At 41.5% G+C, this 24,245-nt stretch overlaps 1 protein-coding gene across 2 annotated transcripts in view; it reads left to right on the top strand.

Moving 5' to 3' along the window:
- Positions 1-2,022: 2,022 nt before the first annotated feature.
- The window catches only part of LOC122558887 (uncharacterized), a 103,521-nt gene continuing 81,298 nt past the window's right edge, over positions 2,023-24,245 (top strand). The window contains exon 1 of one of the 2 annotated variants that reach the window (XM_043707801.2): positions 2,023-2,335. The gene's annotated coding sequence lies outside the window, so the exon portion shown is untranslated. The remainder of the gene's footprint in view (positions 2,336-24,245) is intronic. The other variant, XM_087994162.1, reaches the window with a different exon arrangement.

Below are 24,245 nucleotides of genomic sequence, written 5' to 3' on the forward strand. Positions count from 1 at the left end.
AAACCTTTCAAGTTTAACAACATCTTTCCATTAACAGGAAGACTGGAATTGCGCACAATATTCCAAAAGTGGCCTAACTAATGTCCTCAAGGTCTCTTTGTTCAGCAATATTCCCCAGAACCTTACCATTAAGTGTATAAGTCCTGCCCTGATTTGCCATTCCAAAATGCAGCATCTCACATTTATCTAAACCATCTGCTACTCCTTGGCCCATTGGCCCGTCTGATCAATATCCCGCTGTAATCTGAGGTAACCTTCTTCACTATCCACTACACCTCCAACTTTGGTCTCATCTGCAAACTTACTAACTATACCTCCTAGGTTCACATCCAAAACATTTATACAAATGACAAAAAGCACTGGACCCAGCATTGATCCTTGTGGCACACTGCTGGTCACAGGCCTCTAGTCTGAAAAGCAACCCTCCATCACCACCCTCTGTCTTCTACTTTCAAGCCAATTTTGTTTCCGCATGGCTAGCTCTCCCTGGATTCCATGTGATCTATACTTGCGAACCAGTCTACCATGCAGAAACTTGTCAAACACTTTGCTGAAGTCCATGTAAACAATGTCCACCGATCTACCTTCATTAGTCTTCTTTGCCACTTCTTCAAAAATCTTAATCAAGTTAGTGGAACACCATTTCCCATGCACAAAGCCATGTTGACTATCCCTAATTAGTCATTGCCTTTACAAATGCATGTAAATCCTGTAAGTCAGAATCCCCTCCAACAACTTACCCATCATTGATGTCAGGGTCACCAATCTATAGTTCCCTGGCTTTTCCTTATCACATTTCTTAAATAATGGCACCAGACTATTCAACCATTAGTCTTCTGGCACCTCACCTGTGACTATCAATTATACAAATATCTCAGCAAGGCACCAGCAATCACTTCCCTAGCTTCCTACAAAGTTGTAGGATACACCTGATCAGATCCCGGGGATCTACCCACCTTTATACTTTTTAAGACACCCAGCACATGCTCCAATGTAAAATGAACACCTTTCAAATTATCACTATTTCCCCATGTTCCCTAGCTTCTTCATCTTTCTCCACAGTAAATACTGACATAAAATACTATTTAATCTCTCACCCACCTCCTGCAGTTCCACATACTGATGGCTGCATTGATCTTTAAGGGGCCCTATTCTCTCCCTAGTTATCCTTTTGTCCTTAATGTATTTTTTGAATTTCTTTGGATACTACTTAATTCTAAATGCCAAAGCTATCACATGTCTGCTTTTTGATTTCCCTCTTCAGTGTACTCCTACAGCCCTTATACTTGTAAAGAGATTCACTCGATCGCAGCTGTCAATACCCACCATATACATCCTTTTTCTTGACAAGACCCTCAATTTCGCTAGTCGACAAATATAGATATGTATTCCCAACCTACTGATTATCACAGTTTGTTTGATCCTGTTACGTGTTGGGGGCATACTTTTGACATCAACATAAGTCATTTCCTGAAGAAGGGCTCATGCCCGAAACGTCGATTCTCCTGCTCCTTGGATGCTGCCTGACCTGCTGCGCTTTTCCAGCAACATATTTTCAGCTCTGATCTCCAGCATCTGCAGTCCTCACTTTCTCCTATAAGTCATTTAACGCTGGTCATGTTTATGGAGGGATTCATATGAAAAGATAAGTTGCTTCACTCACATCCCAAAATGACCACTTTTTACTCCTGGAGAGGAGGGGAAGTAGTTTATTTCTATTCTGAAAGAGATGCAGACAGACAATCCAGCAGCTGCTTCTGGCAATATTGCAGCCCCCAGCAGAACTCTGCTTAAATCTTGCCAAAAGGGAGGCATGGAGGTTGGGCCAGTCCTGGGCTATGAGCAAATCAATTCTTTGCAGTCAAAGCCCATTATATCCTCTGTGATGTGTGAGGCCGGCTTCAGCGAGCACCGCCCCAACACATGGAGCTTTTGCCCATATGCAAACAAACATTACAGCTGGATGTGCTTACTCAGCTCACAGCAGCCAAAGGAAGGGAGACTGGCTGTTCCAAATGTGTGATACAGCTTGGACTCACAGGAGCTGTGGCTTTATCCAGAGATGTGTTTAGATTTGAAGAACAGATTTCTTCCAATTCAACTGTGAAACAGAGGCACTGATTGCACGCTCCAGTTAATGAAAGCCCAAATCTGGGTCAAAGATATCTTCTGCGGAGTAAGAAAAGACATATATCAAACTCAGCTCCCTGTCCAAGAGGGTTTGCTGGATTCTGAAAGTGAAAGGGATTTTCTGTGTCTGCAGCACCAGCTGAGGCTGAGCTTATGAAGAGACTGTAACATTACAGAGTGTGTGACAAAGGTAACTCAACAGCAGGTAATGTCACTGAGGATTTCAGAAAATTGGTATATTGCTAGTAGCGAGGTAACCATAGAAACGTGATAGCAGCAAGGTGATCAAGGATATGGAAAAATAGATATTCAATTGAGACGTTGAATAACCAAAGTTATGAGGTAGAGGCTGTGGGAGTGAGCCGTGTGTAACGCAAGACTGGCTATGTTTAGGTCGGAAGACAGCAGCTGTGTTGCCAAGAATACGCGACAGTGGCTTTGTGATGGAGGATCAATAAGGAGATGAGGCAATGTCTTTGCAATGTAGAGCACACATTGGTGGCGTGATGATAGTTTCTATTTGAATGAAGACACGTGACACTGGCTTTATGCAGAAGTTAGATGATGTGTGACTGAAGATAGTGTGACGATGGTGATAGTGCTTGGATGGCCAAGGGCATGTGACAGTTGCTCAGAATGAAAGTATGTAATTGCGATAATTGATAAAGGACAAAATAGCTGTTATGGGCCAAAGGAGGTGTTATATTAGCTGTATGACAGTGGATGAACAGATGGCAGCATATGATGGCACAAACAGTAAAGCCAAGTACTCTGATTCACATTCCCACATCTTTTGAAAAAATAACTATATATCCAATGGTTGAAATGTGAATGCTTTGCTTTACAATGGTGCATCCTGACGTTCAATTGATCGCTTTTTTATTAATATGCACGTTGGATTTATTTCCTTCAAATTATAAACAGGTTTATCGCAGCAAGGGCACAAGTAACACCATGGTAACAGTGATGCAGCATGCAAATAGCATTAATGAGGCATGATTCGTAATCTGACTGTGCTGGATAACAAGATATCCCACTGGCTTTACACAAACACTCAATGTTGGAGGAAAATTAATCCTTTGAAAGTAGCAACAACAACCTGACCATCACATGATTATTGCTATTGTGTAATGACATATTTTTTTTTAAGCGAAATATTCAAAAGCTCTTGATTCAAATCTTCTTGTTCCTGATGTTAAAAACAAGCCCATATTTGGTCACCTCCCAAGTCTATTCACACAGTTTCTACGCTGAGTCAGATTCTTCTCCTCAAGACCATAAGAAATATGACCAGAAGGAGGCCATTCGGGCCTTCAAGTCTGCTTTGCCATTCAATAGGATCGTGGCTGGTCCAATATTCCTCACATCCACTTCCTTGTGTTTTCCACTTTCCTGCATTTTCCCTGTAACCCTGATTCCCCAACTGATCAAGGATCTATCTATCTCAGCCGTAAATATACACAAAGGACCTTGCCCTTCCACAGTTTTCTACAGCAAGGTGTTCTAAAGACTCACAACCCTCTGAGAGAAGACATTCCTCCTCACCTCAATTGTACATTAGTGCCCCTTTATTCTGAAATGATGCCCTCTGGTCCTAGACTCTTCCCCCATGAGGGGAAACATCCCCTCAGCCTTCGTCTCCCACCCACTGCCGCTTTTATCAAGTGTTTTATAATATTTTGTGACCTTGACAGTGCTGCAGAAGTGCAGATTGTCATTAGTTTGTGACAGATGATTGGGAAGCTGGTAATTGTCAAGGCTGCATAGTTTAATATTGTAAAGAATCTGCCCTGGTTACATCTTAGCTGCGGTTTTAATTTTTTTTATTAACATTCTTCCTAAACAATTTTCAAATTGAATTTCATTAAGTCCTTCAGAGATTATTTCCATATTTTGGGCTCCTTTAGGACCATCTCAAACTAACAGTCAGTGCCCGAGTTTGCGCATACACTTGACAGCAGTTAGAATAGAATCCCTTCAGTGTAGAAACAGGCCCTTTGGCTCAACAAGTCCACACTGACCCTCTGAAAAGTAACCCACCCAGACCCATTCCTCCTTACTCTACATTTACCCCTGACTAATGCACCTAACCTACACATCCCTGAACACTATGGGCAATTTAGCACGACCAATTCATCCAACCTGCACATCTTTGGATTGTAGAAGGAAATCAGAGCAGGCATGGGAGAATGTGTAAACTCCACACAGACTGCCCAAGGCTAGAATCAGACCTAGGTCCTTGGTACTGTGAGGTAGCAGTGCTAACCACTGAGCCACCATGCAATATATCTGATGGTGTATACTTATAATGATGTTGATATGCATGTGTGGGTGTGTATGCCTATGTGTGCCAGAAGGACGAGTGAGGACTTTGGGTGTGGGTCAAAACCAATCATTTCACAAGGCTTGAACCTTGGGACCCCATTCCTCTACCTTCCCATGGTACCCAAGTATGTTTCTGTAGTACGGGGCGGCACAGTGGCTCAGTGGTTAGCACTGCTGCCTCACAGCACCAGGGTCCTGGGTTCGATTCCCGCCTGTCTGTGTGGAGTTTGCACATTCTCCCTGTGTCTGCGTGGATTTGCTCCGGTTTCCTCCCAAAATCCAAAGATGTGCAGGTCAGGTGAATTAGCCATGCTAAATTGCCCACAGTGTTAGGTGTGTTAGTTAGGAGTAAATATAGGGGTAGGGGAATGGATTTGGGTGGGTTTCTGTTCGGAGGGGTGGTGTGGACTTGTTGGGCCAAAGGGCTTATTTGCTGAAAATGTGTTGCTGGAAAAGCGCAGCAGGTCAGGCAGCATCCAGGGAACAGGAGAATCGACGTTTCGGGCATAAGCCCTTCTTCAGGACTTCAGAAGCCCTCCAAAGGGCTTATTTCCACACTGTAGAGAATCTAATCTAATCTAGTGAAAATGCTAATGCACTGGACATGTGGATTTAAATCCCACCTTCAGAGATGGTGAAATTATAACTTAATAAAATCTGGAATTAAACAAGAACACACAAAACACAGCGAGTGTAATGGCGACCATGTGGCTACTGTTAATTGTCTAAAATTATCACTCGTTTCCTTTAAGGAAGAGAATCTGCAATCCTTGCCCTGTCTGGACTGTATGTGACTCCAGACCCACAGAAATGTGGCTGATTTTTAAATGCTCTCTGAAATGGCCTATAGAGACATAGGCAATTAGGAATGGGCAGCTAATGTTAACCCTGCCAGTAATGCCCGCATACCATGTTAGAGTAAAAAGAGAACTTTAGACAAGGCCAAAGTAAAAGGCTTTTTAACTAAAGAGAAGGCAGTCTGATTTCTTGAAAAGGGGCATGGAGCATTCTCGAGCTGTTATCAACACAATAATCAACTTCTTTTCAGGAAAGGTAAGACAAATAATATAAGGATGAATTTTAAGTTTTAATGCTCTGTACTTACGCTTTTATATGAGATGTTTGTCTGGAATTCAAGGCAGAGATCACAGCGATCTATTTGCATCCAAATGATCTCTTGGGGACCTGGTGATCTGCTTTCTGAACTGTGTGAAAGTACGGGATCAGGATAGCCCCCAGTGAAATGGGAGGAGCAGGTTTGATTACGTTTGATTTGAACTTAGCAAATTTACCAAAGCAGGTTGAATGTACAGAGGCTTGAATGTTTGCCCCCATGGCAGGAGTGCAGAGTTGGGAGAATTCTCATAACCACAAAGTGCCCCAAATGGCCAGAGTTTGTTTCTGGGAGGGAACAGACATTAACACCAGATGGCCTTTCTGCCTCTAGAAGCAGTGCAGAGGCAGCAGAGAGAATGTCAGGGCTGTGTGAAAGGCTGGTCTCTGTGCTCTGGGACTTGTAATAAAAGAGCAAAACAAATTCAGACCAAACCCCTCACGCTGCATACTCCCAACACACCCACCCATTCCAACCAATGACATTGTATTCTCTCCCCACCTACCAACACACGACTCCTCATACCTCCAGACCTCTCTGTTTCATGCTGAACTCCTATTGCCTTTTTTATAGAATCCCCACAGTGCAAAAAGAGGCCATTCAGCCCAACAAGTCCACACTAACCCTCTGAAGAACATCCCACACAGACACATCTCCCACTCCACCCTGAAACCCTGCATTTCTCATGGCTAATACACCTAACTAACACATCCTGAACACTATAGATAATTTAGCATCCCAGTCCACCTAACTTAGTGGGAGGAAACTGAAGCACCTGGCGGAAGCCCCTACAGACACGGGGAGAAGATGTGAACTCCACACAGACAATCGCCTGAGGCTGGAATCGAACCTGAATCCCTGGTGCTGTGAGGCAGCAGTGCTAAACATTGAGCCACCCCTTTTATTGTCCTATGCCAACATCATGCCAGCCTATGCCCTCCAACCATTATTCTTTGCCTTTACAGTCTCCATGCCAACTCTTCCTATATCTAAACTGGACTGACCATACATCCAATGCTAAAATGAGATACACTGAAGTTTTGAGTCTCTGTTGCTGACTTTGCAATTCTTTAAATAAAATTCCTATTTTAAAAACCTATTCATTACATTTAAGTTCCTTAAAGTACTTAATTCTTTGTAAAAATAGGAGTTCAAATTCATAACCACATATCAAAACTTCTTAACCACTTGATATCAATGAAACTATAAAGCAACAGGCACACTGCTGTGATAATAAGAGGTTGTAAAATTAGTCCCACAGCATAGACTGTATAATGCTAGCTCTCAGGTTTGTATCAACTGACAGAGTGAAATAGCAAACTACAAATTTTTATTTAATAAATTCCTTAACAGCTTGACAGCCTCAATGCATTTATTAATTTTTTTAATGTATATTGAGAGTAGACACTTTAAACAATCCTACCAAAGGGCACTTGACCCCATCCAAAGAAGACCTTACCTGTCAAAAAGCACTTTACTTCTTCCAGCAGAGTTCCAGGACTTATCCAAAAGGTTACTTTACCTTACCAAAGTGGAAAGTTGAGATCATCTCCTGAAAAGTGTAAAAACCCGTGCATGAGTCCCACCTGCTTAATGCTCTATTGATGTGTTTACCATGGCTAATCCAACTGGCTTGCACATCCCTGGACAGTACAGAGCAATGCAACTATGGCCAATCCACCTAGCCTGTAGATCTTTGGACTGTGGGCGGAAACTAGAGGATACCCACATAGTTACAGTGAGGACATGGAACCTCCACATAGACGGTCGCCCGAGGGTAGAATTGAACCCAGGTCCCTGGATATCCCACCTTTGTTACAAGGAGGCTGTACTTCCACATGTAGAATTTTGTGAACCACAAATATGGAATCTATAATCTCTCCCCATTGGTTGCATTCCACCTGCTATAAATATCATGCAAGTTTGAAGTGGGTTGAACTCTGTGTCTGTGCTCACTTGCAGTATTTGTTCAGACTAAAAACCGGAAGGTCTGTGGATGCTGTAAATTGCAGAGAAAAATAGAAATTGCTGGAAATGCTCAGCAGGTCTGGCAGAATTTGTGGAGAGAATTAATGTTTCAGCTCCGGTAATCCTTCCTCATTTCCTCTGTCACTTGACTCAAAACGATGCTGCCAGACCTGCTGAGCTTTTTCAGCAATTTCTATCTGTTCAGACTGGGACCTTTGCTTAATGCCCTGTTGATGTGTTTACCATGGCTAATCCAACTAGCTTGCGCATCCCTGGACAGTACAGGGCAATGCAACTATGGCCAATCCACCTAGCCTGCAGATCTTTGGACTGTGGGTAGAAACCGGAGGAAACCCACGCAGTTACAGTGAGGACATGGAACCTCCACATAGACGGTCGCCCGAGGGTAGAATTGAACCCAGGTCCCTGGCATTGTGAGGCAGCAGTGCTGACCACTGAGCCACCGTGCTGCCTATGGCAGGCATTTTGCTGTTCCTGTCCGTAGATGGCAGCACATTTAAAACACAATATGGTTATTTAGTCTGTTGGAGGTCTTTTGTCATCCCATTTCCTTCTATGAGAGATGATGGACACTTAGTGCACAGCCATTCGGGTTGGTGTAAAAGGTGGTGGCTTCACTTGATCCAACTTTCTTCATGAATGTGAAGACCAATATTAAGAGATCGATCCTGCCATAAGTGTTACACATGAGGGTGTAAAGTGACTTTGCTGTTGTGATTTTTATGGTTGACAACTGTTGACCTTCTGCAGCAACCTCAGGTCATGATGGTGGTGCACCCCAGATTAAGGGCTGCTGCTCTTGCCAGTCATTTACCCCGAGGTATGACATTCAATGTTTAGGACCTCCATTATCCACTAGGCTAATCCATGGGCACCCCACTGGCCACCTAGGTGTCTAGCTACCTCACCATGCAGAATGTGCTTGGTAAAATGTTTATAGAGGCATGTAATTTCTCTTTCTGAATTTGGATTAAGCATTGATTCCTAGTCCCTAATAAATTAAGGGAATGGAGAGACTAAATTGCTCCAATGGAGAGTTAGTACTGCTTCAGTGGGCTGAATGGCCTCTTTCTGCAAATGGCTCTAAATACAATTGGGTATAATGGAGGGGATAGACCTCATATCTCTGTACAACCTTAAATTGGAATATCAGTTTGGGTTACCTACCTTTCTTCCCTTTAGCCTGACTTAACAACTTTGTGTAAGATATCACATGTGAGCTGTGTATGAAGGGTGGGTGTTTCTCAGTGAAGCAGTCTGATCTGAAATTGAAATGATATGTGATAGCAACCAGTGAACCAGCCTGGAATCGGCTAGACTCCTGCCCAAGGCAGTTTAATTTTAAAGAGTCACTTGCCTTAGGTAAGTGAGTAGGTTTACTGCTCACCGAATGTGTGTTTCGTTATTAGCTATTCCAACTTGCCTGTCAGTTCGATATCAGCTATGGAGATTTCAGAATTCAAATCCAACTTCCAATTCCTGGTGCACGGGGAATGGATAATGGAAAGTATCCGCTGAAGTTGTTATTTATTTTCATCCAGTGTTGCAGGACATCTCCGGGACAGGTAGCCCAGAGGCAGGGACACTACCGCTGAGCCAAGAGACTTTTCTTGTGAATGGAGGTAAACAATGGGAGGTTGATGACATCATTAATTAACACAGTGTAAAACCCACTGGAAACTGCAGAACATTGCATCTGTTCTGACTGTGTGAATTGCAGGACTGTTTGAGTGATGAAATCATGAGCTTACACAGCGATACTGATATAAGTCAATGGAAATGAAGGAGATGGTTCAGGATGCTCATTCATCTGTATCATGATGGACAGATTGCTGTAGGCAAAGAGGGAAAGAGAGAAGGAGAATGGAAAGAGGAGGGAAAGAGATAAGCATTCATCAAAGCAGTTCTCTAATCATCAGATCAATTAACAAGTTCCATCCTGTGTCCTTGGTGTAGCGAGAAAAGGGAATTTATGTATTTGCTTCAGAAACGCTGATAAGAATCTGTTGAAAACTTAATTTCTGTTGTGCCCTCACCTTGATCTCAGGGAGTCTTTATCTACAAGTACACAGGCGAGATGTTCTGTTTTGGGACAGCTCACATGCTTTCAGGTTGAGTACAAGATTGAAATAACTGGAATTGACCATGTAGCATTCGATTGACATAACCATAGCAGTTTTTTCCCTAAACACATGTTCAAGTTGTTTAATAAAACAAAGAACTGCTGGACATCTGAAACAAACAAAAACAGAAATTGCTGAAGAAATAACAGTCTATTGCTTTTCCTTTCTCTGTGTGATATTGTACAATTATCTGCATTAAATCCAAACCTTTCTCTGTGCAATATTGTACAATTATTTTTCAATAAATCCAAACTACCTTTGTTCAATCCACTTACAGTTTTGCCTGAATCATACAGCAATTGTAAGCTCCTTCTTTTAATTGTACCATTCCTCTTAGTTTTGTTTCATCCTTAAAACTGAACACGTCACAGAGTTTCTGAATACAAAGGGTAGAATTAGACTTCATTATGGCATCAAACAAAAAGGGTTGATTTCAAAGACCAACAACCTACATGCAAAGAAAATTGGGTCAAGTCATTTTTTTGCGTAAGGACCAACTTATTTTAGACTCTCCATGGGAAATTTGATATCACAGTTTACAACAAAAGGCATGGTTTTTTGTACTTTAAAAGCATTTGCTGTGAAGAAGAGATGCCTGTACGGAGAAGCATTGATACCACTGTGACTTGGGCTCAGTGGTTAGTACTGCTGCCTCCCAGCGGCAGGGACCCAAGTTCGATTCCAGCCTCAAGTGTCTGTCTGTGTAGAGCTTCCACATTCTCCCTGTGTCCACATGGATTTCCTCCCGCTGCTCCGGTTTCCTCCCACAGTCCAAAGATATATAGATAAGGTGGATCGGCCATGCTGAATTGCCCAAAGTGTCCAGGGATTTGCAGGCTCGGTGGATTAGCCATGGGAAACGCAGGTTTACAAGGATAGGCTAGGGGGTTAGGTGTGGGTTTACAAGGATGAGGTAGGGATTTAAGTGTGGGTTTACAAGGATAGGGTAGCGAGTTAGGTGTGGGTTTACAAGGATAGGTTAGGGGGTTAGGTCTTGGTTTACAAGGATAGGGTAGCGAGTTAGGTGTGGGTTTACAAGGATAGGTTAGGAGGTTAGGTCTGGGTGGGATGTTCTTCGGAGGGTTGGTGTGGACTTGATGGGATGAATGGCCTGCTTCCACACTGTAGGGATTCTATTTCTATCCTATGACTCTGGAGATCCTCGAATTCTCCAAGATGCCAAAACAAGCAAACAAGGGGAAACTGGTGTAAATGCACTGTTCATACTAAAAAATGTAGGCTTAAAACTGGATATATTTTCAAATTATACACGTGGATGCCCATAACAATGCATCTCCATCAGTTGTTTCCCAGCTGACAAAAATATTGTTCCAACTTGGGCAGGATTGCTCAGGTTATTACAGTTCCAGATGGGATAGCCCAAGTTGTGGGTGAGAAGGAATGAACTGGCTTCCCTTCTGTACTTACCTAACCCCTCAGTTAGCCTCAACCAGATTCACTTCAAAAAAATCCCTGCCTTGTGGATATCTTCTTCCCAGATCAAATGAATTTCTGTTTTAAAAGGGGCTCATTTAATCAGGCTTTCTTGAGTTAACAAAATGGTGAGTTTCTTAGTTACTAAACACAAAAAGAAATAGCAACACACCACCACATATGCATTCACAGATTAGAAATAAGAACTAAGTCCAAAAAACGATAAACGTTCAAAGTGTCACAAAGCTGGTTTCTTTTTTCGATAATCTGTTCCTTTTCTCAAGGATACTATGTCCTTGGTTTTCTTCAGAGGGGTCATAAACCACCCTCGGTGTCAATTAGACTGGTTTGGTACAGAGATTAAAGGGTATTGAGAGGCCTTTTTGTTTATATGTAAACTGATGAGACTTCAGGCCAAAGTGGTCATGTTCTAAAAGTGACCTGTATAATGAAAAGGGAGTGGTCAGCTCTCTAGCTGAGCAGTGTAATTCAGTCTAGAACTAGTTGGACGTTCAGCAGTGGACTGTGTGTGAACAAACTCTCTCTCTCTCTCTCTCGCTCTCTGCCCTTCTAACTTCAACCTGTAAGTATCTGTTTCATTTTTTAACTGTGTTTCAAGAGGGTTTGCTTATTGGGACTGCTGTGTATATTCGGAACAGCGTAATTAAGTCAAGTTTGGATAGACTGAGCTCTGTAGGAGAGTTCTTTATTCTTTTCTTTGTGTTTCATTGTGTAATTTTGTGAATAAACGTTTATCTGTTTTAAAACCTGGTAGTCAACCTCACTAACTTAATCGGGTAACTTTCACTGTACACTTACCGAAACAAATTGCAAAGTTACAGTCTGGGCTACCTGCTTAAGAATTTTTTCAATGGTCTAGCTTAGTCCATAATAGATTGGGGGCTCTTTGCGGGATTTTAAACAGTGAGTGGTAGATGCTAGTGTCTTTATTTTGGGTGTTGGTTTGGTTGGGTGTATAAAGCCTGGCATAGGAATGGCTCTTTCAGTCACCAGAAGTTTTTTGGATGTGGACGCAGTGACTTTAGAAGTTTTGCAAGAAGTGAATAAGACCAAGCTGCCGGAATTAGCAGAGGAGTTGGAATTGGAACTGCCTGCTTCTGTGAGGAAAGGAGAGATAATTACAGTAGTGGCTCAGCATTTACACTTGCTGGAGAAGCCATCAGAATCTATAGAGATGGCAAGAATTCAGTTGCAAATGAAACAGCTTGAATTAGGGGCAAGAGATAAGGAAAGGTCAGCAGAAATTAAACAGTTTGAGTTACAATTGAAAGTATAAGAGAGGGAAAAAGAGACAGCAGCAGAACAGGGAGAAAAAAGGAGAGCAGAAGAAGGGAGGGAAAAGAGAGAGCAGAGAAAGAAAATGGGAGACCTTTTGAAGTTCAAAAACTGACACTTAAAAAGGAAAGTCAACTTAAAAGGCTAGTGATAAAGGCTGAAGATAACCTTAGCGAGGAACTCATGTGGAAGAGCAGAGAGTTAAAAGATCAAAGTTAGCAGCTGAAGTGGCTGATGATTATGAGCTGGTCCTTAAAACTTGGTTTGGCTTCCAGAATCAATTTCAGTCCATGAGGGATAGAAATTGGGGCAAAGAGAAATCCTCACGTGGAAAGGGAAAGGTAGATCTCAGTGAAGATCATAAGGATAACTTACTACAGGGTAAAAAAGAAACCCTTGAGGGGAACAAAGAAGTTAAAAAGCTCTGGTGTTTTCATTGTAATAAAGTGGACCACATGAAATCACCGTGTTGGTGGGCTAGGAGAAAGCCAGATGTAGGAAATCTGGACAAGCCTGGAGGTTTTGTTGGACTAGTAACAAAAAGCACAAGGGAAGTTAGCCAACTGCCTCAGAGAATACAAGATGTTCAGAGGTTGATTAAGGAGGAAGTGTCAGATCTGCTTAAAAAAATATACATTCAAGGATAATGTTTATTCAGATAGGTCAGGAGTAGCAGGTAAAGAGGTTGCGATATTAAGGGACACAAGATCCTTTCGGTCTGCAATGCTGAAGGATGAGGAGATATGTACTCCTGAGGGATTATTGCCATAAAAGTACTGGTAACGGGAATTCATGGTGAAACACAAAATGCTTAATTATGTAAAGTGAGGCTAAAGAGATTAGATTAGATTACTTACAGTGTGGAAACAGGCCCTTTGGCCCAACAAGTCCACATCGCCCCGCCGAAGTGTAACCCACCCATACCCCTACATCTACCCCTTACCTAACACTACGGGCAATTTAGCATGGCCAATTCACCTAACCTGCACATCTTTGGACTGTAGGAGGAAACTGGAACACCCGGAGGAAACCCACGCAGACACTGGGAGAATGTGCAAACTCCACACAGTCAGTCGCCTGAGGCGGGAATTGAACCCGGGTCTCTGGCGTTGTGAGGCAACAGTGCTAACCACTGTGCCACCGTGCCGCCAAAGAGGCCAGAGAAGAGTGAATAATTTGTGGTAGGAGTACTGGACAAACTCTCAGCTCTAGGAATACAATTTGTCCTTGCAAATGATGTAGCTGACTCACCGGTAGGCATGCTGCTTACTCTAGGTGAAAAGCCTGTGGAGACGCAGGCAACTGAAAACATGAAGAGTGTTTTCCCAGGAATTTCCCCTGATTGTGTGATCACAAGATCACAGAGGCATAAGTTGAAGCAGAAGGGATCAAAAGGCACAGATAAGGAAACTGACATAGCGTTATCCGAGACCTTTTTTGATCAGAGACATAGCACAGAGCAGGAGCAAATAGGTGAACATGCAAGTGTCTTTAGCTCTGCTAAGGCTGATTGAATTACAGCAGAAAGATGAGAACTTAAAGCAGTTATATCAAAAGGCATTTACAGAGAAGGAAAGTGAATGCATTCCTGTGTGTTATTATGTAAAAAATGATGTCTTAATGAGGAAATGGAGACCATTCAAGCAAATGAGAAATGGGCAGAGCTTCATCAAATTGTTTTGCCAGTAGGATATAGAAAGGAGGTGCTGCAAGTGGCACATGAGCTACTATTTGGAGGTCATTGTGGGTGAGGAAAACACAGGCTAAAATACAAAGACATTTTTACTGGCCTGGAGTACTCAAGAATGTAATTGAATTTTGCCAGTCGTGTCATACATGTCAGCTAATCAGAAAATCACAGGCAGAAATAAAACCTGCACCTTTAATACCTATTCCAGCATTTGAGGAACCTCCTACAAGAGTCTTGATTGATGGCATAGGTCCACTACCTCAAATAAAAAGTGGGAATAAGTATTTATTAACAATAATGGATGTGTCGACTAGATTTCCAGGGGCAATCCCATTACGCAATATCACAGCTAATAGGGTTAGAGAAGAATTATTTAAATTTTTCACAAGATACAGACTGCCAATAGAGATCCAGTCAGATCAAGGATCAAACTTCACATCCAAACTATTCAAGGAGGTTATGGATAACTTGGGAATAAAGCAATTCAAATCTACTGCGTACCATCCAGAATCACAGGGAGTGCTAGAGAGATGGTATCAAACATGAGACACCATGTTAAGGGCTTATGATCAGGATTATCCAGATGACTGGGATAAGAGTTCCGTTTGTACTTTTTACGATCAGAGATGCACCAAATTAATCAATCAAAATCAGTCCATTTGAATTAATGTTTGGGCATGAAGTAAGAAGACTGTTAAAGTTGATTAAGGAGAAATTAATAAGTCAGAATTCAGAGACCACCCATTTGGACTGTGTCAAATTTTAGAGAACAATTAAATAGAGCTGGAGAGTTGGCTAGACTGCATTTAAAAGTATCACAGCTTACATTGAAACAGGAACTGGATAAGAAATCAAAAATTCACAAATTTGCAATTGGGGATAAGGTATAGGTGTTACTTCCAGTGACAAGTGTGCAATTAAAAGTCAGGTTTAGTAGACCTTATCAAGTCGAGAGGAAATTGAGTGAGGTGAACTACTTGATAAGGACTCCAGGCAGCAAGAAATCTCACAGAGTGTGTCATGTGAACATGCTGAAAAGGTATTTTGATTGGGAAGGAAAGCAAGAGGAGAAGGTGTTAATGATTACAGCACAGAAAAAAGAACCAAGTTCAGAGGATTCTGAATTGGACATTCCTCAAATCAAATTGAACAATGAGGAAGTTGTCAAAAATTGGGATAAATTATTGAGTTACCTTCCACAACAAAATTGAAATGACCTGAAAGAGTTATTGCTACCACATGGGGAGATATGCGGAAATAAACTGGAAAGTACTAACCTAATTGTGCATGATGTAGTTATAGGAGATGCTGTTCCAATTAAGCAACACCCTTATAGGCATAACCTTCTAAAGTTGGCACAGGTACAGAAGGAGATAGAACACATGATCCAAAATGGCATAATCAAAGTGAGTTACAGTGACTGGAGCTCACCCACAGTCATGGTGCCAACGGTTATGTGGGGACTATCGCAAAGTCAACACCGTTACAAAGACTGATGCAAATCCAATTCCACGGTTGGAGGACTGTGTCGAAAAAGTGGGACAAGCAGCTTGCATTTCTGAGTTGGCCTTGCTCAGAGGATACTGGCAAGTACCTCTGTCAGAGAGAGCAAAGGCAATTTTGGCTTTTATAACACCAAATGGACAATATCAGTTCAAAGTCATGCGGCTTGGTATGACTCTGGCCATGTTTCAGAGACTGACTAATAAGGTCATTTCCAGATTACCCAATTGTGTGGTGTATATTGATGACCTGGTGATTTTTAGTCACTCATGAAAGTAACATTTACAGCATTTATCTGACTTGTTTGTTCGACTTCGGAAGGCAGGCTTAGTGGTAAACCTAGCTAGTTATCAGACATGGACAAATAGCCCCACAGGATGTGAAAACGAAAGTAATTGGGGAATTTCCCACACCGTCAACAAAAAATGCAGTAATATGGTTCCTGGGATTGAATGGATTTTAATGAAAGTTTGCGCCAAACTTTAGCAGTGTGGCTGCTCCACTCACCGCATTGTTAAAAAAGGGCAAGAAGTTTCAGTGGACAGCGGACTGTCAAAAGGCATTTGACAGCCTAAAAACTGTGTTAACCACTGCCCCGGTATTAGCGACACCGGATTACACGAAGCCTTTCAAGGTGCCTATCGATGCCAGTGATGTGGGTGTCAGTGCAGTGCTCCAGCAGGAGGATAATGAGGGTATAGAAAGACCCAAACAGTATTTTCCAGAAGTTGAACATTCATCAACAGAAATATTAAACGGTGGAGAATGAGACTTTAAGCTTGGTATTGTCATTACAATATTTCAGTTGTTATATTACCAGCAATGCATCTGAGACAATTGTAGAAACCGATGAAGGGTTTTTGCCTGAAAAGCCAATTTTCCTACTCCTTGGATGCTGCCTGACCTGCTGTGCTTTTCCAGCACCACTCTAATCTAGACCCTATATACTGAACATAACCCATTGACACTTGTGGAAAAACTTAAGGACAAAAATGCCAGACTGTTCAGATGGAACTTGTTGTTGCAGCCATTCAATTTGACAATTGTGCATGTGTCATAGTCATAGTCATAGAGTCATAGAGATGTACAGCATGGAACCAGACGCTTCTGTCCAACCCGTCCATGCCGACCAGATATCCCAACCCAATCTAGTCCCACCTGCCAGCACCCGGCCCATATCCCTCCAAACCCCTCCTATTTAAATACCCATCCAAATGCCTCTTAAATGTTGCAATTGTACCAGCCTCCACCACTTCCTCTGGCAGCTCATTCCAAACACGTACCACCCTCTGTGTGAAAACGTTGCACCTTAGGTCTCTTTTATATCTTTCCCCTCTCACCCTAAACCTATGCCCTCTAGTTCTGGACTACCCCACCCCAGGGAAATGACTTCGTCTATCTACCCTATCCATGCTCCTCATAATTTTGTAAACCTCTACAAGGTCCCCCCTCAGCCTCGGACGCTCCAGGGAAAACAGCCCCAGTCTGTTCAGCCTCTCCCTATAGCTCAAATCCTCCAACCCTGACAACATCCTTGTAAATCTTTTCTGAACCCTTTCAAGTTTCACAACATCTTTCTGATAGGATGGAGACCAGAATTGCATGCAATATTCCAACAGTGGCCTAACCAATGTCTTATACAGCCGTAACATGACCTCCCATCAATAAAAGGAAGCATACCAAACGTCTTCTTCACTATCCTATCTACCTACAACTCCACCATTAAGGAGCTATGAACCTGCACTCCAAGGTCTCTTTGTTCAGCAACACTCTCTAGGACATTACCATTAAGTGTATAAGTCCTGCTAAGATTTGCTTTCCCAAAATGCAGCACCTTGCATTTATCTGAATTAAGCTCCATCTGCCACTTCTCAGCCCATTAGCCCATCTGACCAAGATCCTGTTGTAATTCTCTTCGCTGTCTACTACACCTCTAATTTTGGTGTCATCTGCAAACTTACTAAATGTACCTCTTATGCTCGCATCCAAATCATTTATGTAAATGACAAAAAGTAGAGGACCCAGCAACAATCCTTGTGACACTCCACTGGTCACACGCCTCCAGTCTGAACAACAACCCTCCACCACCACCCTCTGTCTTCTACCTTTGAGCCAGTTCTGAATCCAAATGGCTAGTTCTCTCTGTATTCTGTGAGATCTAACCTTGCTAACCAGTCTCCCATGGGGAACCTTATCAAACGCCTTACTGAAGTCCATATAGATCACATCTACCCCTCTGCCTTCATCAATGCTCTTTGTTACTTCTTCAAAAAACTCAATCAAGTTTATGAGATATAATTTCCCACACACAAAGCCATGTTGACTATCCCTAATATGTCCTTGCCGGCAGACTCAAATGATATACAGGGACTTTCGGTGGCAGGTGTGCCGTGGCCTCAATTTGCATGTGGTTGTGCATGTTTGCATGTTTACAGTTAGTATAGTGTATCTGTTTAGACTATTAACCGGGTTTTTGAAGGGTTAAAAATGAAGCAATCTTTTGGTACTGATTTTGTTTTAAGGGGTGTAGTGTCAGTTGGCTGTGTTATTTTTTCCAAAAGCTGTTCCTTTTCTCAAGGATACTATGTCCTTGGTTTTGTTCAGAGGGATCATAAACCACTCTTGGTGTCAATTAGACTGGTTTGGTACAGAGATTAAAGAGTATTTAGAGGCCTTTTTATTTATATGTAAACTGATGAGATTTCAGGCCAAAGTAGTCATGTTTTAGAAGTGACCTATATAATGAAAGGGGAGTGGTCAACTCTCTAGCTGAGCAGTGTAGTTCAGTCCAGAACTAGTTGGATGTTCTGTGTGTGAACAAACTCTGCCTCTCTCTCCACCCTTCTAACTTCAACTGTAAGCATCTGTTCCATTTCTAACTGTGTTTCAAGTGGGTTTGCTTATTGGGACTGCTGAGTATATTCAGAACAGCATAATTAAGTTGAGTTTGGATAGACTGAGCTCTGTAGGAGAGTTCTTTATTCTGTTCTTTGTGTTTCATTGTGCAATTTTGTGAATAAACATTTGTCTGTTTTAAATCCTGGTAGTCAACCTCGCTAACTTAATCTGTGTAATTTTTCACTGTACACTTACCAAAACAAATTGCAAAGTTATAGTCTGGGCTGCCTGCTTAAGAATGTTTTGAGCGGTCTGGCCTAGTCCATAACAAAAACCATACACAGATCAGTCTCTGTTGATCACTCATGAAAATGGCAGTTGAATGTCAATTATTGGTGTTCTTGACTTTGCAGGTAGTTGAAATCCTTTTGTGTTGTTTCCTTCTGGTTGTTTTTCTGGTTAGTTGGCTTCCAGCACTTGCAGTAAAAGCTGAATTTATTTCACCTGCAATGCAGGGGTGACTAGTGTGTTTTTCTTGACTGTGGCATATCAACCTAAAGAAAAACATGAAGTTATTTGGTATCTTTTCCAACATCCAGATGCCTCAATGCTAATTAATTCCTTTCTTTATGATGTACACACTGTAATAGAGGTACACAGATTAGGAACAGAAGTAAGCCATTCCACCCTTCTAGCCTGCTCTCCAGTCAATAAAATCATTACTGATCTGATCATGGCCTCAGCTGCACTCTCCTGTCTACTTCCTGATAACACTGACTCTCTAATTAGTCAATAATCTATTTACCTTAGCCTTAAAATTAATCAACCACCCTGTCTCCATTGTTTTCTGGAGAAGAGAGTCTCAAAGTCTCACGATCCTCTGAGTGAAAAACTCCCTCCACTTCTTAGACGGGAGACCTCTACAATGCAGGTGTTTCATCCCTAAAGCATATCCCAATTTTCCATGAGTAATACCATGGAAGCTTGCCCAGTACTTATGTAAATTGACTGTGTAATACACCTCCTCATCTGATCGAGATGGTTTCCTGTACAATGATGTTACTCTCAAAGCAAATAGAGCTGCTGTTAGTTTAATTTCCACAGGCTATATTTTTGGAGTGGGTCCAGCCGCTGTTTATTCTGACAGGAAAATGACTCTGAGAGGCACAGACAAGCCAGGACAATGCTCTGAGATGAATTTACCACACATCACTGCCACTGCTGCAAGAGCCAGCCTCTCATCTCAATCTGTTTAACTCTGATGATTGACATCACAGCGGAACACAACATGTTTCCCACTTGACACTCAGTGCTGGTGCTGATTATATTGAAGCCATATCCAATTAAAGAGTACAAGTCACTTGCAATAATATGCTTTTCTACCTCCATCCAGTGAGGACATTTTTCTGGAAGATTTTAAACTTGTGGAAAGTTTGGAGACTGGGGGCTATTTAGTCAATAGTTCCACACAATATGCTGAAGTCTAATATACGTGAGATGATAAAATCATTCAATATAGCCCTCAGTTGGAGAGTAACGTTCAAAATGTAGATGCTAATGTAAAAGATTGGGCAGGATTAAACAAGAATTACAATTCATTTTTTATTCGCTACTTTCCTCTTTCTCTTTCAATGTGTGGTCCATTTTCACAGCAGTCCTGTGGCAGTTTGTACAAAAGGCACATCTTTAAATGTGTGTCACGGAGTGGATGGGGTGAGAGCATCTTCAAACTCCAGAGGCTGCTCTGTCCTCATCTAATATACATGATCAAAGGCACACAAACTTATTCAATTATAGTATCCTCAAACTCAGCAGAAATTAGTGTTCAAATCTGATATATTTCTGAATGCCTCAATACCACAAATACATTCATCCTTTGAGTGACATTTTAAACCATGGTGTTCACAACTTCTCAAATTTAGGCTTGAGTTTTGAAAGTGTACAAAACCATTCGGACCCCTTCTCCCTCTTTTGATTATGCACTTACTGAGAGGAAATTCCATCAACCAGAACCTAGTGTTCAGCTTTTTTCACAGTTCCTTGGCTTTTGAAACATTTCATTTATGCAGCAATGTTCACATTTGGGACAATAAATGCCTAATGCTACATATGCCACACAAATGCAAGCTAATGACTTTCTCCAATAAGAGCATCTCAGCCTCTCCTTTTGACATTCTATGGTAATGTGTTCCTTGGGGAAGTGTCCTAGGCCCAACTATCAAGGACCTTGTTTCCATCACAAGATTAACAGTGGGGATGTTCGCTCATGATTGAACTGTTTTCAGCATCACTTGCAACTTCTTAGACACTGTGCCCCTGAGCATCAAGATATTTACAACATTCAGGCTTGGGCTGATCAGTCCCAAGAAACATTTGTGTGATGTAAGTTCAATGTTTCTTTCCAATAAGTCAGAATCTGACCAAGTCCTCTTGACATTTGATAGTGTTACCTCAGTTGTATCGCCCACCTTCAGCATGAACTGAACTGGAACAGTCATATATACACTGTGGCTTCAAAGCCAGCTCAGAACCTGGTTATTTTGGTGATGTAGGCCAACTTCTTAAGAATGAGCAATAAATGCTGACCTTGTCAACAACAGGTACATCCCATGGCTGAATAAATAAAGTAAATTTAAAAAGTTGCAAGTACAAAGAATATGCCCAGTTAATGCACCATTTCAACTAAACAGCAATTTGGGGGACAGCCATTCCCATGGTAAGGCCTTAGTCAATCAGAGTTGATTTGCTTATTTTGAATTCAAGCAAAAATTTGACAGCTAACTGTTCCATGGTATATTCTCCATGGCAACACCTCTTCTAATCACAGTCTATTTGCCAGCCAATCAGCACCAACTTCTCATGCAATATTAACTGTAATTTTCTTTGGGCTTGGTATTCTTGTGATTGTGTCCTGATGAGTGCAAAGTGAGAAACTTCCCAGCATGTCGCCTTTCTCAGCAATACTCAAAACTCTGTCCTACAGAACGACTACAGTAAAAAATTCTGTGTCAAGAATATTATGAATGGCTTCCTGATAGAGATAGTTTGTAGGGATCTCTGAACAATTCAGAACAGTTTCCCATCTGATTTTAATTCAATGCCCTCTCAGACCCTACTTGCTACTATTTCAATAGAAGACAAATGGAGGATAAGAAAGGATGTAGTTCTAATTTGAAGTCAAAAGTAACCTCTCCAGAAAAATCAATCCGTCTCTTAATTTTAACACTTTAAAAAGATAAGTAAACAAACTTCTCCCCACAAGATGAATGTTGAACATAAGGACAGAAAATTCCTCAAGCCAGTAGCTGACATTCTGACAGCTCCAGGGTCCATTGACTCAGTTGTTCATTCCTGTAGCTTGTTGACAGCTTGTGATGCTATCAATCATGAAGAGATTCAGAGTCAGATCAATTGCTGTTTAATGTTTCTCGAATTCTTTACTTTAATATTCATAGCTGATTCTAATTGACTAACCTAATGCTCAAAGCTTCATAAAAAACTCATTATTCACGACAATTTGGTGTAAGGTGTTAAGACAATTAATCTTGAGTTTAATAATCTCGGTAGAAATTTTGACAACTGCGTTTTCCTTTCTTTTCTGTCAATGTTTGAATGACAGCAGCCACAAGCTTTGACTTGTCTGAACTTGGCTTAAGGAGATGTTTTCAGTGAATCTTAGATTTGCACAGCTGTATGAAATCTTGAACTTGTGCACAGACCATTGGATTTAAAGTAGAAATTGTTGGAAAAGCTCAGCAGCTCTGGCAGCATCTGTGGAGAGAAATCAGAGTTAACGTTTTGGGTCAAGTGATCCTTCCTCAGAATCCCATTGGGTTTATTTTGTTGCTGTGCAAAATCTCTTCACAGTGACTGAGATGCTCTCAGGAGACTACAAATATCACATTGAACCCCCACGAAATCCCTAGTCTTAACTTCAAAGGATCTGCTTTCAAAGAGAAAAATAGAATTATTTTATGAATGTTAACAATATCGATAACAAACAGTACCAAATATAAAGAGAACAATTTTAACCCGAGCTGTTTACCATGATGGGGTTCAACCCTGCCAAATACTATTCACAACTGATACATGGACAGTAAAATTGTTCGGACTATGAAATGGACATTGTGTTCAATCCTGTAAATTGCTCAACAAATATCTTAATTTAAAATTGATCCTTTTGGGTCAATAAGTACAAAAATGATATGATTAGCAGAAAGATGTTTGGCATTGTGAGCCTCCTCAAGTCTTCTGAGAAAATTAGTTTGAAACACAATACTTAAATCTTGCATGTTGCATATTCTGCTCCCCATATCCTAGAATAAAAATGTCCCATATTTACAAGGTTAATCCAGACGCCATTCCAAACAAATCAGATCATCAAGTTAGTTACAAACACTTTCTCCATCACATTTGAAATTTAGATGTTGGCAACCTTGATTGATTGGCGACGTTAATTGGTTCTATAGAGTGTGGATACTGGATGAGTGTGCATGGAAGTGCCAAAAGTTTGCATGGATGATACAAGGGATCGTGAAGGTAAGTACAGTAGCATAATTCAGCATGAATGTGGCATGGGGAGGAAAAGGAAGAGTAAAGAGACATGAGAAGCAAGGGTTAGAAGGTCTAATATTAAATTTATAACTGGAACAAAGCCCTACAACAACGAGGTGGGTCACTTAACAAGCCCAGCTAAGCACCAAGCAGCACCCACGGTTTCCCCTCAACGCTTTCCTGTGGTGAGGGTGGGGGTGCTGATTCCAGTTAACACTGGCCTTTCCTGAGTGAAAATTCACCCTTTTCAGGCAGTGTCTCTAGCAGTGGACATCTTGAGCTGGGAAACTGTCTCTGTTCCTCTACTTGCTCCAAAGTTAAAATTCAGCCCTCTAACACCGCCTGAGATATTTTCTACAATCAGTAAAGTCGGAAATTTCTAAACAGTCATACATTAACAGAGTTAAAAAAAAACCCAAAGAGCTGCTGGAAATCAGAAAGAAAAACAGAAATATCTGGAAAAGCTCCAGCATATATGGAGGAAATAAGAGTTAACGTTTTAGGAACTGGATTAACAGAGCATGGATAGAGTGAATAGGGCGTAGGTTTAAGGGAGATGGAAAAGATTTAAAAGGGACCAAAGGGGTAAATGTTTCACGCAGAAAGTGGTGCGTGTATGGAATGAACTGCCAGAGGAATTGGTAGAGGTGGGTACAATTACAGCATTTAAAAGGCATCTGGATGGGTATATGAATAGGAAGGGTTTGGAGGGATATGGACCGGGTGCTGGCAAGTGTGACTAGATTGGGTTGGGATATCTGTTCGGCATGGACAGGTTGGATCGAAGAGTCTGTATCCATGCTGTACATCTCTATGACTCTATGGATGGGTATATGAATGGAAAGGGTTTAGAGGGATATAGGCCAAATGCTGGCAAATAAGACAAGATGAATTCAAGATAACTGGTCCACATGGACGAGTTGGACTGAGAGGTCTATTTCCATGCTGTATGACACTATGATTCAAGAACTGGATCGAATGCATTAAGAAATAATGGGTATGGAGATTTGGAGAGGAACGTCCCAAGTAAAATAATTAGGACATGGAACATAGAACATTATAGAGCCATACAGGCCTTCGACCTTGATGTTATGCTGACCTGTGAAACCAATCTAAAGCCCATCTACCCTACATTATTCCATTATCATCCATATGTTTATCCAATGACCATTTAAATTCCCTTGGCAAGGCTACTACTGTTGCAGCAGGGCATTCCACACCTTTACTACTCTCTGAGTAAAGAACCTAC

The sequence above is a fragment of the Chiloscyllium plagiosum genome, unplaced genomic scaffold, assembly GCF_037043375.1.
Source record: "Chiloscyllium plagiosum isolate Xiang-an unplaced genomic scaffold, Cpla_swu_hap1 HiC_scaffold_14, whole genome shotgun sequence".
Lineage (NCBI taxonomy): Eukaryota > Metazoa > Chordata > Chondrichthyes > Orectolobiformes > Hemiscylliidae > Chiloscyllium > Chiloscyllium plagiosum.